This window comes from Hemiscyllium ocellatum, unplaced genomic scaffold (genome assembly GCF_020745735.1).
Source record: "Hemiscyllium ocellatum isolate sHemOce1 unplaced genomic scaffold, sHemOce1.pat.X.cur. scaffold_2584_pat_ctg1, whole genome shotgun sequence".
Lineage (NCBI taxonomy): Eukaryota > Metazoa > Chordata > Chondrichthyes > Orectolobiformes > Hemiscylliidae > Hemiscyllium > Hemiscyllium ocellatum.
The window spans coordinates 53831-71103 of NW_026868138.1; the positions used below are offsets into that span (position 1 = coordinate 53831).

The 17273-nt window shown below is 50.1% G+C and overlaps 4 non-coding genes and 4 pseudogenes across 4 annotated transcripts; all 8 read left to right on the forward strand.

Moving 5' to 3' along the window:
• Positions 1–2188: 2188 nt before the first annotated feature.
• Positions 2189–2297, forward strand: LOC132812165 (5S ribosomal RNA; annotated as a pseudogene).
• A 1518-nt stretch (positions 2298–3815) lies between these two features.
• On the forward strand, positions 3816–3933 carry LOC132812149 (5S ribosomal RNA). The gene has a single exon (XR_009643486.1). It is a non-coding gene; the product is annotated as a 5S ribosomal RNA (ribosomal RNA).
• Positions 3934–5483: 1550 nt separating this feature from the next.
• On the forward strand, positions 5484–5601 carry LOC132812157 (5S ribosomal RNA; annotated as a pseudogene).
• Positions 5602–7797: 2196 nt separating this feature from the next.
• Positions 7798–7915, forward strand: LOC132812151 (5S ribosomal RNA). The gene has a single exon (XR_009643488.1). It is a non-coding gene; the product is annotated as a 5S ribosomal RNA (ribosomal RNA).
• A 1520-nt stretch (positions 7916–9435) lies between these two features.
• LOC132812159 (5S ribosomal RNA) lies at positions 9436–9543 on the forward strand (annotated as a pseudogene).
• Positions 9544–11076: 1533 nt separating this feature from the next.
• LOC132812152 (5S ribosomal RNA) lies at positions 11077–11195 on the forward strand. Its single transcript, XR_009643489.1, has one exon. It is a non-coding gene; the product is annotated as a 5S ribosomal RNA (ribosomal RNA).
• A 3171-nt stretch (positions 11196–14366) lies between these two features.
• LOC132812158 (5S ribosomal RNA) lies at positions 14367–14474 on the forward strand (annotated as a pseudogene).
• A 1515-nt stretch (positions 14475–15989) lies between these two features.
• Positions 15990–16108, forward strand: LOC132812154 (5S ribosomal RNA). The gene has a single exon (XR_009643491.1). It is a non-coding gene; the product is annotated as a 5S ribosomal RNA (ribosomal RNA).
• The last annotated feature ends 1165 nt before the right edge of the window (positions 16109–17273 follow it).

Below are 17273 nucleotides of genomic sequence, written 5' to 3' on the forward strand. Positions count from 1 at the left end.
CACCAAAGTGGGTAACCATTGATTTATCCACATTAAATTGCATCTGGCCACTCACCTAACTTGTCCAGGTCACCCTGTAATCTGCTAACATCCTGATGACATTTCACCCTGCCAGCCAGCTTAGTATCATCAGCAAATTTGCTAATGTTATGGCTAATAGCATCTTGTAGATGGTTAAGATATATGGTAAGAGGAGATCCAAGATGGCGGTGACTCAGCAAGCTGAGTCTACAGAGCCCTTCGCAAAACCTGGGAAAAGTGGGTTTCCTGCCCCCACCACACTTGCCAAACCACCCAAAAAATTTCTTTAATCTTAATTAGCTGCTGAATATTATATTTAATAGTCTATCTAATATGAGTGGATAATGAATAAATTAAGGGACCCCGCAGCTCTCAGAAAACAAGGACCCCTCCCCCACCCTCCTCTCCTCCGGCTGCAGCTGATGAAAAACAGGCCTTATAGAGATGATTGCTAGATTGGAAATCGACACTCGTCAATTTCATCGCAGAATCCAGACAGAGATGGAATGCATTCGAAGAAAAGCTGCAGAAACAGGAATCACTCTATGGGAGAATTGCAGGGCCGAGTGGAGGGGGGCAGAACTAAAGGGCCATGACCTCCGAGGCTGCAGCTCAAAGCTGCAGAACAGGTGAGAGCTCTGGAGGGGAGTCAGGGCCTTTGAAATCTACATGATGATATTGACAACAGAAATCGGAGAAAGAATATTCGATTGCTGGGCCTTCAAGAACAAGAATGGGAAAGAACAGTAGTAGTATTTCTGAGCGATGGCTGCCCCAGCTTTTAAACCTGGGGGCTGAAAATGACCGGGTAAGGGTGGAGTGGGCCTACCGGGTCGCAGTAGCGGATCTGGCCCAAACCAGCGCCCACGCCGGTCCTGTTCCGGTGCAGAGTTATAGGGAGAGGCAGATACTCCTGGATGCCTCCAGAAAGCTGGAAAGGATCCTAAAGCTATGATTCATGAAGGATCCAAGATTATGTTATTTCAGGACTTCTCCCGGCTTTGGCACGAAGAAGGAAGGGTTTGATGAGGTGAAGAAAGTTTAAGGGACTTAGATATTCAATACACCTTACGCTACCCAGCGACGTTATGCTTTACCCACGAAGGATTCGAGTATAATTTTAGATCATCGGAAGAGGCCAAGAAACTTTTAGACTCTGTTAAATAAATCGTAAGAGACAATTTATGTTGGCTTGCCTCTTCCCACACTCCGTGGGTGAAATGGATACTTTATTCTACTTTCTTTTGCCTCTGGGAGCGGGGTTGTCTTCCTTGTCTATGTTTTATACTTAACTGTAATCTGTTGGAGTGTATAATTTTATAGTTATGTGTGTTTGTACGTGGCATTGATGCTAGCAGATATACTCAGGTATGGGTGGGGAGGGGTGGGGTTGCAGCGCTCACTGTTAACTTAGCTCGGTATTATATCTAAATCCTATTAAGGAGGCCCGGGTCGAGGGTGGGACACTGTTTGGGAGAGGATATGGTGGAACGTTGGAAAGGTAGTAAGCCCCCTGAGAAACAAGGGGAAGATCTCCATTCAAACATGTTTAATTTTTTTTGTTCTTATTGTTTGGAAATAACTTCCTTTTTATCATACTGTTATGAGTGTATTAGAGAACATTTTCTCTTATTTGAAGGATGTAAGCGACTCAAATCACTCTGGATGATTGTGGATGTAGTTGAATTTTGAGATTATATATTTAAGATCTATTTTTATATTAATGTTTGTGCTTGAAAATTCTGCTTATTTTTGTAAATTTGTCAAATGTTAAATTCCCAATAAAAATATCTATAAAAAAAAAGATATATGGTAAAAAGCTGCGGTGCCAGTAGTGATCCCTGCGGTACCCCCTGGCCACTGCCTGCCATTGGGAAAGGGAGGCGTGGAGGAGTGCGGAAGGATGAGAGAATGCAGGCTGCAGCCTTATGAAGCAGGGGGAGGGCTTGCAGTTGGCCTGCGTGGGGATGTGGGAGGACTACAGGAGCCTGGTGGGCAAGGGCTGGCTGAAAGGCAGCTGGAGGGACGGAGGGAGGGAAGCACGCACAGAGGAGGAAGAGCAAAGAGAAAAAGAGAAAAAAAAAACAAAGGGGATAAGAGAAAGAGCAGCAAAGAAAATGTGGCTGGCCAGCACGCCTTGAAGTAGGGAGAAAAGGAAGGGGCAGGTGCCTACGGCCATACTAGTCTGAAAGCGCATTGATCTCGGAAGCTAAGCAGACTCAGGCTGGTTAGTACTTGGATGGGAGACCGCCTGGGAATACCAGGTGCAGTAGGCTTTTTCCGCCAGCAGGGGCTGCTCAAGTCACCCTCTGCACTTGTGTTGTGCCACGCAATGGAGCGGCAGGTTATTTTTGCTGCTGCTGCTGTGCCGGCCATCAGTCGCCTGCAGGCACCAGACAGGGAGGGGAGGAGAGCGGAGCGCTGCCGAAATCAGCGAGAAAGACGGAAAGAAAGGGATTGGGGCTGCACGCTGTCTGCGGGTGGCAGTCAGGAAAGGAGGACAATAGGTGCAGGAGTTGGCCATTCTGCCTTTCGAGCCTGCACCACCATTCAATATGATCATGGCTGATCATCCTTAATCAGTATCCTGTTCCTGCCTTATCTCCGTAACCCTTGATTCCAGTATCCTTGAGAGCTCTATGCAACTCTTTCTTAAATGAATCCAGAGACTGGGCCTCCACTGCCCTCTGGGGCAGAGCATTCCACACAGCCACCACTCTCTGGGTGAAGACGTTTCTCTCATCTCTGTCCTAAATGGTCTACCCCGTTTTTTTTTAAGCAGTGTCCTCTGTTTCGGCACTCACCCAGCAGCGGAAACATGTTTCCTGCCGCCAGAGTGTCCAATCTTTGATGATCTGAAATGTCTCAATCAGATCCCCTCTCAGTCTTCTAAACTCGAGGGTACACACAAGCCCAGTCGCTCCAGTCTTTCAGTGTAAGGTAATCCCGCCAGTCCAGGAATTGACCTGGTGAACCTACGCTGCATTCCCTCAATAGCCAGAATCAAATCTGGAGAGCAGAACTGCACACAGTACTCCAGGTGTGGTCTCACCAGGCCCTGTACAGCTGCAAAAGAACCTCTTTGCTTCTATACTCCATCCCTCTTGTTATGAAGGCCAGCATGCTATTAGCCTTCTTCACTACCTGCTGTACCTGCATGCTTACCTTCATTGAGTGGTGTACAGGAACCCCCAGATCTCTCTGTCCTGCCCCTTGACCTAAATTGATTGCATTTAGGTAGTAATCTGCCTTCCACCAAAGTGGGTAACCATTGATTTATCCACATTAAATTGCATCTGGCCACTCACCTAACTTGTCCAGGTCACCCTGTAATCTGCTAACATCCTGATGACATTTCACCCTGCCAGCCAGCTTAGTATCATCAGCAAATTTGCTAATGTTATGGCTAATAGCATCTTGTAGATGGTTAAGATATATGGTAAAAAGCTGCGGTGCCAGTAGTGATCCCTGCGGTACCCCTGGCCACTGCCTGCCATTGGGAAAGGGAGGCGTGGAGGAGTGCGGAAGGATGAGAGAATGCAGGCTGCAGCCTGATGAAGCAGGGGGAGGGCTTGCAGTTGGCCTGCGTGGGGATGTGGGAGTCTACAGGAGCCTGGTGGGCAAGGGCTGGCTGAAAGGGCAGCTGGAGGGACGGAGGGAGGGAAGCACGCACAGAGGAGGAAGAGCAAAGAGAAAAGAGAAAAAAAAAACAAAGGGGATAAAGAGAAAGAGCAGCAAAGAAAATGTGGCTGGCCAGCACGCCTTGAAGTAGGGAGAAAAGGAAGGGGCCTGTTGCCTACGGCCATACTAGTCTGAAAACGCCCGATCTCGTCTGATCTCGGAAGCTAAGCAGACTCAGGCCTGGTTAGTACTTGGATGGGAGACCGCCTGGAATACCAGGTGCAGTAGGCTTTTCCGCCAGCAGGGGCTGCTCAAGTCACCCCTCTGCACTTGTGTTGTGCCACGCAATGGGCGGCGGTTATTTTTGCTGCTGCTGCTTGCTGCTTGCTGCTGCTGCTGCTGCTGCTGCTGCTGTGCCGGCCATCAGTCGCCTGCAGGCACCAGACAGGGAGGGGAGGAGAGCGGGAGCGCTGCCGAAATCAGCGAGAAAGACGGAAAGAAAGGGATTGGGGCTGCACGCTGTCTGAGGGTGGCAGTCAGGAAAGGAGGACAATAGGTGCAGGAGTTGGCCATTCTGCCTTTCGAGCCTGCACCACAATTCAATATGATCATGGCTGATCATCCTTAATCAGTATCCTGTTCCTGCCTTATCTCCGTAACCCTTGATTCCACTATCCTTGAGAGCTCTATGCAACTCTTTCTTAAATGAATCCAGAGACTGGGCCTCCACTGCCCTCTGGGGCAGAGCATTCCACACAGCCACCACTCTCTGGGTGAAGAAGTTTCTCTCATCTCTGTCCTAAATGGTCTACCCGTATTTTTAAGCAGTGTCCTCTGTTTCGGCACTCACCCAGCAGCGGAAACATGTTTCCTGCCGCCAGAGTGTCCAATCCTTTGATGATCTGAAATGTCTCAATCAGATCCCCTCTCAGTCTTCTAAACTCGAGGGTACACACAAGCCCAGTCGCTCCAGTCTTTTCAGTGTAAGGTAATCCGCCAGTCCAGGAATTGACCTGGTGAACCTACGCTGCATTCCCTCAATAGCCAGAATCAAATCTGGAGAGCAGAACTGCACACAGTACTCCAGGTGTGGTCTCACCAGGGCCCTGTACAGCTGCAAAAGAACCTCTTTGCTTCTATACTCCATCCCTCTTGTTATGAAGGCCAGCATGCTATTAGCCTTCTTCACTACCTGCTGTACCTGCATGCTTACCTTCATTGAGTGGTGTACAGGAACCCCCAGATCTCTCTGTCCTGCCCCTTGACCTAAATTGATTCCATTTAGGTAGTAATCTGCCTTGCACCAAAGTGGGTAACCATTGATTTATCCACATTAAATTGCATCTGGCCACTCACCTAACTTGTCCAGGTCACCCTGTAATCTGCTAACATCCTGATGACATTTCACCCTGCAGCCAGCTTAGTATCATCAGCAAATTTGCTAATGTTATGGCTATAGCATCTTGTAGATGGTTAAGATATATGGTAAAAAGCTGCGGTGCCAGTAGTGATCCCTGCGGTACCCCCCTGGCCACTGCCTGCCATTGGGAAAGGGAGGCGTGGAGGAGTGCGGAAGGATGAGAGAATGCAGGCTGCAGCCTTATGAAGCAGGGGGAGGGCTTGCAGTTGGCCTGCGTGGGGATGTGGGAGACTACAGGAGCCTGGTGGGCAAGGGCTGGCTGAAAGGCAGCTGGAGGGACGGAGGGAGGGAAGCACGCACAGAGGAGGAAGAGCAAAGAGAAAAGAGAAAAAAAAAAACAAAGGGGATAAAGAGAAAGAGCAGCAAAGAAAATGTGGCTGGCCAGCACGCCTTGAAGTAGGGAGAAAAGGAAGGGGCCGGTGCCTACGGCCATACTAGTCTGAAAACGCCGATCTCGTCTGATCTCGGAAGCTAAGTAGACTCAGGCCTGGTTAGTACTTGGATGGGAGTCCGCCTGGGAATACCAGGTGCAGTGGCTTTTTCCGCCAGCAGGGGCTGCTCAAGTCACCCCTCTGCACTTGTGTTGTGCCACGCAATGGAGCGGCAGGTTATTTTTGCTGCTGCTGCTGCTGCTGCTGCTGTGCCGGCCATCAGTCGCCTGCAGGCACCAGACAGGGAGGGAGGAGAGCGGAGCGCTGCCGAAATCAGCGAGAAAGACGGAAAAGAAAGGGATTGGGGCTGCACGCTGTCTGAGGGTGGCAGTCAGAAAAGGAGGACAATAGGTGCAAGAGTTGGCCATTCTGCCTTTCGAGCCTGCACCACCATTCAATATGATCATGGCTGATCATCCTTAATCAGTATCCTGTTCCTGCCTTATCTCCGTAAAGTAAAAAATGAGGTCTGCAGATGCTGGAGATCACAGCTGCAAATGTGTTGCTGGTCAAAGCACAGCAGGTTAGGCAGCATCTCAGGAATAGAGATTCGACGTTTCGAGCATAAGCCCTTCATCAGGAATAAGAGAGAGAGAGCCAGCCGGCTGAGATAAAAGGTAGGGAGGAGGGACTAGGGGGGGGGCGATGGAGGTGGGATAGGTGGAAGGAGGTAAGGTGAGGGTGATAGGCCGGAGTGGGTGGGGCGGAGAGGTCAGGAAGAGGATTGCAGGTTAGGAGGGCGGTGCTGAGTTGAGGGAACGACTGAGACAAGGTGGGGGGAGGGGAAATGAGGAAGCTGGAGAAATCTGAATTCATACCTTGTGGTTGGAGGGTTCCCAGGCGGAAGATGAGGCGCTCCTCCTCCAGCCGTCGTGTAGTTGTGTTCTGCCGGTGGAGGAGTCCAAGGACCTGCATGTCCTCGGTGGGTGGGAGGGGGAGTTAAAGTGTTGAGCCACGGGGTGATTGGGTTGGTTTGGTTCGGGCGGCCCAGAGGTGTTCTCTGAAGCGTTCCGCAAGTAAGCGGCTGTCTCACCAATATAGAGGAGGCCACATCGGGTGCAGCGGATGCAATAGATGATGTGTGTGGAGGTACAGGTGGATGATGTGTGTGGAGGTACAGGTGGAACCCTTGATTCCACTATCCTTGAGAGCTCTATGCAACACTTTCTTAAATGAATCCAGAGATGGGCCTCCACTGCCCTCTGGGGCAGAGCATTCCACACAGCCACCACTCTCTGGGTGAAGAAGTTTCTCCTCATCTCTGTCCTAAATGGTCTACCCGTATTTTTAAGCAGTGTCCTCTGTTTCGGCACTCACCAGCAGCGGAAACATGTTTCCTGCCGCCAGAGTGTCCAATCCTTTGATGATCTGAAATGTCTCAATCAGATCCCTCTCAGTCTTCTAACTCGAGGGTACACACAAGCCCAGTCGCTCCAGTCTTTCAGTGTAAGGTAATCCCGCCAGTCCAGGAATTGACCTGGTGAACCTACGCTGCATTCCCTCAATAGCCAGAATCAAATCTGGAGAGCAGAACTGCACACAGTACTCCAGGTGTGGTCTCACCAGGGGCCTGTACAGCTGCAAAAGAACCTCTTTGCTTCTATACTCCATCCCTCTTGTTATGAAGGCCAGCATGCTATTAGCCTTCTTCACTACCTGCTGTACCTGCATGCTTACCTTCATTGAGTGGTGTACAGGAACCCCAGATCTCTCTGTCCTGCCCTTGACCTAAATTGATTGCATTTAGGTAGTAATCTGCCTTGCACCAAAGTGGGTACCATTGATTTATCCACATTAAATTGCATCTGGCCACTCACCTAACTTGTCCAGGTCACCCTGTAATCTGCTTACATCCTGATGACATTTCACCCTGCCAGCCAGCTTAGTATCATCAGCAAATTTGCTAATGTTATGGCTAATAGCATCTTGTAGATGGTTAAGATATATGGTAAAAAGCTGCGGTGCCAGTAGTGATCCCTGCGGTACCCCCCTGGCCACTGCCTGCCATTGGGAAAGGGAGGCGTGGAGGAGTGCGGAAGGATGAGAGAATGCAGGCTGCAGCCTTATGAAGCAGGGGGAGGGCTTGCAGTTGGCCTGCGTGGGGATGTGGGAGACTACAGGAGCCTGGTGGGCAAGGGCTGGCTGAAAGGCAGCTGGAGGGACGGAGGGGAGGGAAGCACGCACAGAGGAGGAAGAGCAAAGAGAAAAGAGAAAAAAAAAACAAAGGGGATAAAGAGAAAGAGCAGCAAAGAAAATGTGGCTGGCCAGCACGCCTTGAAGTAGGGAGAAAAGGAAGGGGCCGGTGCCTACGGCCATACTAGTCTGAAACGCCCGATCTCGTCTGATCTCGGAAGCTAAGCAGACTCAGGCCTGGTTAGTACTTGGATGGGAGTCCGCCTGGGAATACCAGGTGCAGTAGGCTTTTTCCGCCAGCAGGGGCTGCTCAAGTCACCCCTCTGCACTTGTGTTGTGCCACGCAATGGAGCGGCAGGTTATTTTTGTTGCTGCTGCTGCTGCTGTGCCGGCCATCAGTCGCCTGCAGGCACCAGACAGGGAGGGGAGGAGAGCGGAGCGCTGCCGAAATCAGCGAGAAAGACGGAAAGAAAGGGATTGGGGCTGCACGCTGTCTGAGGGTGGCAGTCAGGAAAGGAGGACAATAGGTGCAGGAGTTGGCCATTCTGCCTTTCGAGCCTGCACCACCATTCAATATGATCATGGCTGATCATCCCTAATCAGTATCCTGTTCCTGCCTTATCTCCGTAACCCTTGATTCCACTATCCTTGAGAGCTCTATGCAACTCTTTCTTAAATGATCCAGAGACTGGGCCTCCACTGCCCTCTGGGGCAGAGCATTCCACACAGCACCACTCTCTGGGTGAAGAAGTTTTCCTCATCTCTGTCCTAAATGGTCTACCCCGTATTTTTAAGCAGTGTCCTCTGTTTCGGCACTCACCCAGCAGCGGAAACATGTTTCCTGCCGCCAGAGTGTCCAATCCTTTGATGATCTGAAATGTCTCAATCAGATCCCTCTCAGTCTTCTAAACTCGAGGGTACACACAAGCCCAGTCGCTCCAGTCTTTCAGTGTAAGGTAATCCCGCCAGTCAGGAATTGACCTGGTGAACCTACGCTGCATTCCCTCAATAGCCAGAATCAAATCTGGAGAGCAGAACTGCACACAGTACTCCAGGTGTGGTCTCTCCAGGGCCCTGTACAGCTGCAAAAGAACCTCTTTGCTTCTATACTCCATCCCTCTTGTTATGAAGGCCAGCATGCTATGAGCCTTCTTCACTACCTGCTGTACCTGCATGCTTACCTTCATTGAGTGGTGTACAGGAACCCCAGATCTCTCTGTCCTGCCCCTTGACCTAAATTGATTCATTTAGGTAGTAATCTGCCTTGCACCAAAGTGGGTAACCATTGATTTATCCACATTAAATTGCATCTGGCCACCCACCTAACTTGTCCAGGTCACCCTGTAATCTGCTAACATCCTGATGACATTTCACCCTGCCAGCCAGCTTAGTATCATCAGCAAATTTGCTAATGTTATGGCTAATAGCATCTTGTAGATGGTTAAGATATATGGTAAAAAAGCTGCGGTGCCAGTAGTGATCCCTGCGGTACCCCCTGGCCACTGCCTGCCATTGGGAAAGGGAGGCGTGGAGGAGTGCGGAAGGATGAGAGAATGCAGGCTGCAGCCTTATGAAGCAGGGGGAGGGCTTGCAGTTGGCCTGCGTGGGGATGTGGGAGACTACAGGAGCCTGGTGGGCAAGGGCTGGCTGAAAGGCAGCTGGAGGGACGGAGGGAGGGAAGCACGCACAGAGGAGGAAGAGCAAAGAGAAAAAGAGAAAAAAAAAACAAAGGGGATAAAGAGAAAGAGCAGCAAAGAAAATGTGGCTGGCCAGCACACCTTGAAGTAGGGAGAAAAGGAAGGGGCCGGTGCCTACGGCCATACTAGTCTGAAAACGTCTGATCTCAGAAGCTAAGCAGACTCAGGCCTGGTTAGTACTTGGATGGGAGACCGCCTGGGAATACAGGTGCAGTAGGCTTTTTCCGCCAGCAGGGGCTGCTCAAGTCACCCTCTGCACTTGTGTTGTGCCACGCAATGGAGCGGCAGGTTATTTTGCTGCTGCTGCTGCTGCTGCTGCTGCTGCTGTGCCGGCCATCAGTCGCCTGCAGGCACCAGACAGGGAGGGGAGGAGAGCGGAGCGCTGCCGAAATCAGCGAGAAAGACGGAAAGAAAGGGATTGGGGCTGCACGCTGTCTGAGGGTGGCAGTCAGGAAAGGAGGACAATAGGTGCAGGAGTTGGCCATTCTGCCTTTCGAGCCTGCACCACCATTCAATATGATCATGGCTGATCATCCCTAATCAGTATCTTGTTCCTGCCTTATCTCCGTAACCCTTGATTCCACTATCCTTGAGAGCTCTATGCAACTCTTTCTTAAATGAATCCAGAGACTGGGCCTCCACTGCCCTCTGGGGCAGAGCATTCCACACAGCCACCACTCTCTGGGTGAAGAAGTTTCTCCTCATCTCTGTCCTAAATGGTCTACCCGTATTTTTAAGCAGTGTCCTCTGTTTCGGCACTCACCCAGCAGCGGAAACATGTTCCTGCCGCCAGAGTGTCCAATCCTTTGATGATCTGAAAAGTCTCAATCAGATCCCCTCTCAGTCTTCTAAACTCGAGGGTACACACAAGCCCAGTCGCTCCAGTCTTTCAGTGTAAGGTAATTCCGCCAGTCCAGGAATTGACCTGGTGAACCTACGCTGCATTCCCTCAATAGCCAGAATCAAATCTGGAGAGCAGAACTGCACACAGTACTCCAGGTGTGGTCTCACCAGGGCCTGTACAGCTGCAAAAGAACCTCTTTGCTTCTATACTCCATCCCTCTTGTTATGAAGGCCAGCATGCTATTAGCCTTCTTCACTACCTGCTGTACCTGCATGCTTACCTTCATTGAGTGGTGTACAGGAACCCCAGATCTCTCTGTCCTGCCCTTGACCTAAATTGATTCCATTTAGGTAGTAATCTGCCTTCCACCAAAGTGGGTAACCATTGATTTATCCACATTAAATTGCATCTGGCCACTCACCTAACTTGTCCAGGTCACCCTGTAATCTGCTAACATCCTGATGACATTTCACCCTGCCAGCCAGCTTAGTATCATCAGCAAATTTGCTAATGTTATGGCTAATAGCATCTTGTAGATGGTTAAGATATATGGTAAAAAAGCTGCGGTGCCAGTAGTGATCCCTGCGGTACCCCCCTGGCCACTGCCTGCCATTGGGAAAGGGAGGCGTGGAGGAGTGCGGAAGGATGAGAGAATGCAGGCTGCAGCCTTATGAAGCAGGGGGAGGGCTTGCAGTTGGCCTGCGTGGGGGGATGTGGGAGACTACAGGAGCCTGGTGGGCAAGGGCGGCTGAAAGGCAGCTGGAGGGACGGAGGGAGGGAAGCACGCACAGAGGAGGAAGAGCAAAGAGAAAAGAGAAAAAAAAAACAAAGGGGATAAGAGAAAGAGCAGCAAAGAAAAATGTGGCTGGCCAGCACGCCTTGAAGTAGGGAGAAAAGGAAGGGGCCAGTGCCTACGGCCATACTAGTCTGAAAACGCCCGATCTCGTCTGATATCGGAACCTAAGCAGACTCAGGCCTGGTTAGTACTTGGATGGGAGACCGCCTGGGAATACCAGGTGCAGTAGGCTTTTTCCGCCAGCAGGGGCTGCTCAAGTCACCCCTCTGCACTTGTGTTGTGCACGCAATGGAGCGGCAGGTTATTTTTGCTGCTGCTGCTGCTGCTGCTGCTGCTGTGCCGGCCATCAGTCGCCTGCAGGCACCAGACAGGGAGGGGAGGAGAGCGGAGCGCTGCCGAAATCAGCGAGAAAGACGGAAAGAAAGGGATTGGGGCTGCACGCTGTCTGCGGGTGGCAGTCAGGAAAGGAGGACAATAGGTGCAGGAGTTGGCCATTCTGCCTTTCGAGCCTGCACCACCATTCAATATGATCATGGCTGATCATCCTTAATCAGTTCCTGTTCCTGCCTTATCTCCGTAACCCTTGATTCCACTATCCTTGAGAGCTCTATGCAACTCTTTCTTAAATGAATCCAGAGACTGGGCCTCCACTGCCCTCTGGGGCAGAGCATTCCACACAGCCACCACTCTCTGGGTGAAGAAGTTTCTCCTCATCTCTGTCCTAAATGGTCTACCCGTATTTTTAAGCAGTGTCCTCTGTTTCGGCACTCACCAGCAGCGGAAACATGTTTCCTGCCGCCAGAGTGTCCAATCCTTTGATGATCTGAAATGTCTCAATCAGATCCCCTCTCAGTCTTCTAAACTCGAGGGTACACACAAGCCAGTCGCTCCAGTCTTTCAGTGTAAGGTAATCCGCCAGTCCAGGAATTGACCTGGTGAACCTACGCTGCATTCCCTCAATAGCCAGAATCAAATCTGGAGAGCAGAACTGCACACAGTACTCCAGGTGTGGTCTCACCAGGGCCCTGTACAGCTGCAAAAGAACCTCTTTGCTTCTATACTCCATCCCTCTTGTTATGAAGGCCAGCATGCTATTAGCCTTCTTCACTACCTGCTGTACCTGCATGCTTACCTTCATTGAGTGGTGTACAGGAACCCCCAGATCTCTCTGTCCTGCCCTTGACCTAAATTGATTGCATTTAGGTAGTAATCTGCCTTCCACCAAAGTGGGTAACCATTGATTTATCCACATTAAATTGCATCTGGCCACTCACCTAACTTGTCCAGGTCACCCTGTAATCTGCTAACATCCTGATGACATTTCACCCTGCCAGCCAGCTTAGTATCATCAGCAAATTTGCTAATGTTATGGCTAATAGCATCTTGTAGATGGTTAAGATATATGGTAGAGGAGATCCAGATGGCGGTGACTCAGCAAGTCTGAGTCTACAGAGCCCTTCGCAAAACCTGGGAAAAGTGGGTTTCCTGCCCGCCCACACTTGCCAAAACCACCCAAAAAATTTCTTTAATCTTAATAGCTGCTGATATTATATTTAAATAGTCTAAATACTGAGTGGATAAATGAGTAAATCTAAGGGACCCGCAGCTCTCAGAAAACAAAGACCCCTCCCCCACCCCCTCTCCTCCGGCTGCAGCTGATGTAAAAACAGGCCTTATAGAGATGATTGCTAGATTGGAATCGACACTCGTCATTTCATCGCAGAATCAGACAGAGATGGAATGCATTCGAAGAAAAGCTGCAGAAACAGAATCACTCTATGGGAGAATTGCAGGGCCGAGTGGAGGGGGCAGAATAAAGGCCATGACCTAGAGGCTGCAGCTCAAACAGCTGCAGAACAGGTGAGAGCTCTGGAGCAGAGAGTCAGGGCCTTTGAAAATCTACATGGATGTATTGACACAGAAATCGGAGAAAGAAAATATTCGATTGCTGGGCTTCAAGAACAAGAAGGGAAAGAACAGTTAGTAGTATTTCTGGAGCGATGGGCTGCCCAGCTTTTAAACCTGGGGGCTGAAATGCGGGTAAGGGTGGAGTGGGCCTACCGGGTCGCAGTACGCGGATCTGGGCCCAAACCAGCGCCCACGCCCGGTCCTGTTCGGCTGCAGAGTTATAGGGAGAGGCAGATACTCCTGGATGCTCCAGAAAGCTTGGAAAGGATCCTAAAGCTATGATTCATGAAGGATCCAAGATTATGTATTTCAGGACTTCTCCCCGGCTTTGGCCGAAGAAGGAAGGCGTTTGATGAGGTGAAGAAATGTTTAAGGGACTTAGATATTCAATACACCTTACGTACCCAGCGACGTTATGCTTTACACGAAGGATCCGAGTATTATTTTAGATCATCGGAAGAGGCTAAAGAAAACTTTTTTTTGACTCTGTTAAATAAATCGTAAGAGACAATTTATGTTGGCTTGCCTCTCCACACTCCGTGGGGGAGAAATGGATACTTTATTTACTTTACTTTTGCTCTGGGAGCGGGGTTGTCTTCCTTGCTATGTTATTATACTTAAACTGTAATCTGTTGGAGTTGTAATTTTATAGTTATGTGTGTTTGTACGTGGCATTGATGCTAGCAGATATACTCAGGTATGGGTGGGGAGGGGGTGGGGGTGCAGCGCTCACTGTTTAACTCTAGCTCGGTATTATATCTAAATCCTATTAAGGAGCGCCCGGGTCGAGGGTGGGACACTGTTTGGAGAGGATTGGTGGGACGTTGGAAAGGTTGTAAGGCCCCTGAGAACAGGGGGAAGATCTCCATTCAAACATGTTTAATTTTTTTTTGTTTTATTGTTTGGAAATAACTTCTTTTTATCATACTGTTATGAGTGTATTAGAGAACATTTTCTCTTATTTGAAGGATGTAAGCGACTCAACTATACACTTGGATGATTGTGGATTAGTTGAATTTTGATGATATATATATTTAAGATCTATTTTTATATTAATGTTTGTGCTTGAAAATTCTGCTTATTTTTGTAATTTGTCATAATGTTAAATTCCCATAAAATATCTATAAAAAAAAGATATATGTTAAAAAGCTGCGGTGCCAGTAGTGATCCCTGCGGTACCCCCTGGCCACTGCCTGCCATTGGGAAAGGGAGGCGTGGAGGAGTGCGGAAGGATGAGAGAATGCAGGCTGCAGCCTGATGAAGCAGGGGGAGGGCTTGCAGTTGGCCTGCGTGGGGATGTGGGAGACTACAGGAGCCTGGTGGGCAAGGGCTGGCTGAAAGGCAGCTGGAGGGACGGAGGGAGGGAAGCACGCACAGAGGAGGAAGAGCAAAGAGAAAAAGAGAAAAAAAAACAAAGGGGATAAAGAGAAAGAGCAGCAAAGAAAATGTGGCTGGCCAGCACGCCTTGAAGTAGGGAGAAAAGGAAGGGGCAGGTGCCTACGGCCATACTAGTCTGAAAGCGCCTGATCTCGGAAGCTAAGCAGACTCAGGCCTGGTTAGTACTTGGGGGGAGACCGCCTGGGAATACCAGGTGCAGTAGGCTTTTTCCGCCAGCAGGGGCTGCTCAAGTCACCCCTCTGCACTTGTGTTGTGCCACGCAATGGAGCGGCAGGTTATTTTTGCTGCTGCTGCTGTGCCGGCCATCAGTCGCCTGCAGGCACCAGACAGGGAGGGGAGGAGAGCGGAGCGCTGCCGAAATCAGCGAGAAAGACGGAAAGAAAGGGATTGGGGCTGCACGCTGTCTGGGGTGGCAGTCAGGAAAGGAGGACAATAGGTGCAGGAGTTGGCCATTCTGCCTTTCGAGCCTGCACCACCATTCAATATGATCATGGCTGATCATCCTTAATCAGTATCCTGTTCCTGCCTTATCTCCGTAACCCTTGATTCCAGTATCCTTGAGAGCTCTATGCAACTCTTTCTTAAATGAATCCAGAGACTGGGCCTCCACTGCCCTCTGGGGCAGAGCATTCCACACAGCCACACTCTCTGGGTGAAGACGTTTCTCCTCATCTCTGTCTAAATGGGTCTCCCGTATTTTTAAGCAGTGTCCTCTGTTTCGGCACTCACCCAGCAGCGGAAACATGTTTCCTGCCGCCAGAGTGTCCAATCCTTTGATGATCTGAAATGTCTCAATCAGATCCCCTCTCAGTCTTCTAAACTCGAGGGTACACACAAGCCCAGTCGCTCCAGTCTTTCAGTGTAAGGTAATCCCGCCAGTCCAGGAATTGACCTGGTGAACTACGTGCATTCCCTCAATAGCCAGAATCAAATCTGGAGAGCAGAACTGCACACAGTACTCCAGGTGTGGTCTCACCAGGGCCCTGTACAGCTGCAAAAGAACCTCTTTGCTTCTATACTCATCCCTTTGTTATGAAGGCCAGCATGCTATTAGCCTTCTTCACTACCTGCTGTACCTGCATGCTTACCTTCATTGAGTGGTGTACAGGAACCCCCAGATCTCTCTGTCCTGCCCCTTGACCTAAATTGATTCCATTTAGGTAGTAATCTGCCTTCTACCCAAAGTGGGTAACCATTGATTTATCCACATTAAATTGCATCTGGCCACTCACCTAACTTGTCCAGGTCACCCTGTAATCTGCTAACATCCTGATGACATTTCACCCTGCCAGCCAGCTTAGTATCATCAGCAAATTTGCTAATGTTATGGCTAATAGCATCTTGTAGATGGTTAAGATATATGGTAAAAAGCTGCGGTGCCAGTAGTGATCCCTGCGGTAACCCCCTGGCCACTGCCTGCCATTGGGAAAGGGAGGCGTGGAGGAGTGCGGAAGGATGAGAGAATGCAGGCTGCAGCCTGATGAAGCAGGGGGAGGGCTTGCAGTTGGCCTGCGTGGGGGGGTTGTGGGAGTCTACAGGAGCCTGGTGGGCAAGGGCTGGCTGAAAGGCAGCTGGAGGGACGGAGGGAGGGAAGCACGCACAGAGGAGGAAGAGCAAAGAGAAAAGAGAAAAAAAAACAAAGGGATAAAGAGAAAGAGCAGCAAAGAAAATGTGGCTGGCCAGCACGCCTTGAAGTAGGGAGAAAAGGAAGGGGGCCAGTGCCTACGGCCATACTAGTCTGAAAAACCCCGATCTCGTCTGATATCGGAACCTAAGCAGACTCAGGCCTGGTTAGTACTTGGATGGGAGACCGCCTGGGAATACCAGGTGCAGTAGGCTTTTTCCGCCAGCAGGGCTGCTCAAGTCACCCCTCTGCACTTGTGTTGTGCCACGCAATGGAGCGGCAGGTTATTTTTGCTGCTGTGCTGCTGCTGCTGCTGCTGCTGTGCCGGCCGACCATCAGTCGCTGCAGGCACCAGACAGGGAGGGGGGAGAGCGGAGCGCTGCCGAAATCAGCGAGAAAGACGGAAAGAAAGGGATTGGGGCTGCACGCTGTCTGCGGGTGGCAGTCAGGAAAGGAGGACAATAGGTGCAGGAGTTGGCCATTCTGCCTTTCGAGCCTGCACCACCATTCAATATGATCATGGCTGATCATCCTTAATCAGTATCCTGTTCCTGCCTTATCTCCGTAACCCTTGATTCCACTATCCTTGAGAGCTCTATGCAACTCTTTCTTAAATGAATCCAGAGACTGGGCCTCCATGCCCTCTGGGGCAGAGCATTCCACACAGCCACCACTCTCTGGGTGAAGAAGTTTCTCCTCATCTCTGTCCTAAATGGTCTACCCCGTATTTTTAAGCAGTGTCCTCTGTTTCGGCACTCACCCAGCAGCGGAAAACATGTTTCCTGCCGCCAGAGTGTCCAATCCTTTGATGATCTGAAATGTCTCAATCAGATCCCCTCTCAGTCTTCTAAACTCGAGGGTACACACAAGCCCAGTCGCTCCAGTCTTTCAGTGTAAGGTAATCCCGCCAGTCCAGGAATTGACCTGGTGACCTACGCTGCATTCCCTCAATAGCCAGAATCAAATCTGGAGAGCAGAACTGCACACAGTACTCCAGGTGTGGTCTCACCAGGGCCTGTACAGCTGCAAAAGAACCTCTTTGCTTCTATACTCCATCCCTCTTGTTATGAAGGCCAGCATGCTATTAGCCTTCTTCACTACCTGCTGTACCTGCATGCTTACCTTCATTGAGTGGTGTACAGGAACCCCCAGATCTCTCTGTCCTGCCCTTGACCTAAATTGATTCCATTTAGGTAGTAATCTGCCTTCCACCAAAGTGGGTAACCATTGATTTATCCACATTAAATTGCATCTGGCCACTCACCTAACTTGTCAGGTCACCCTGTAATCTGCTAACATCCTGATGACATTTCACCCTGCCAGCCAGCTTAGTATCATCAGCAATTTGCTAATGTTATGGCTAATAGCATCTTGTAGATG